General features: G+C 37.8%; 1 protein-coding gene across 1 annotated transcript in view; it reads left to right on the forward strand.

Moving 5' to 3' along the window:
* Positions 1-201, forward strand: part of LOC119838624 (receptor-type guanylate cyclase gcy-1) — a 47,359-nt gene that overhangs the window by 41,788 nt on the left and 5,370 nt on the right. The gene's annotated exons all lie outside the window — the stretch shown is intronic.

A 201-nucleotide genomic window follows, 5' to 3' on the forward strand; every position in this document is an offset into this window, starting at 1 on the left:
ATTGACAGAATCTTAAAAATGAGAATCTTGTTTACGAAAATTAATTAATAACTAACTAAGAAGCATAACTGAGATTTTTTCCAAAACCAATACATTTTATGCCCACCAGGTCCCAGCAGAGTTTTTCGCATCAGTCACTGTATATTTCAGCGATATAGTTGGCTTCACTGCAATCGCCGCTGTCTCCACGCCCTATCAGGT

This window comes from Zerene cesonia, unplaced genomic scaffold, assembly GCF_012273895.1.
Source record: "Zerene cesonia ecotype Mississippi unplaced genomic scaffold, Zerene_cesonia_1.1 Zces_u004, whole genome shotgun sequence".
In the NCBI taxonomy this organism is placed as follows: domain Eukaryota; kingdom Metazoa; phylum Arthropoda; class Insecta; order Lepidoptera; family Pieridae; genus Zerene; species Zerene cesonia.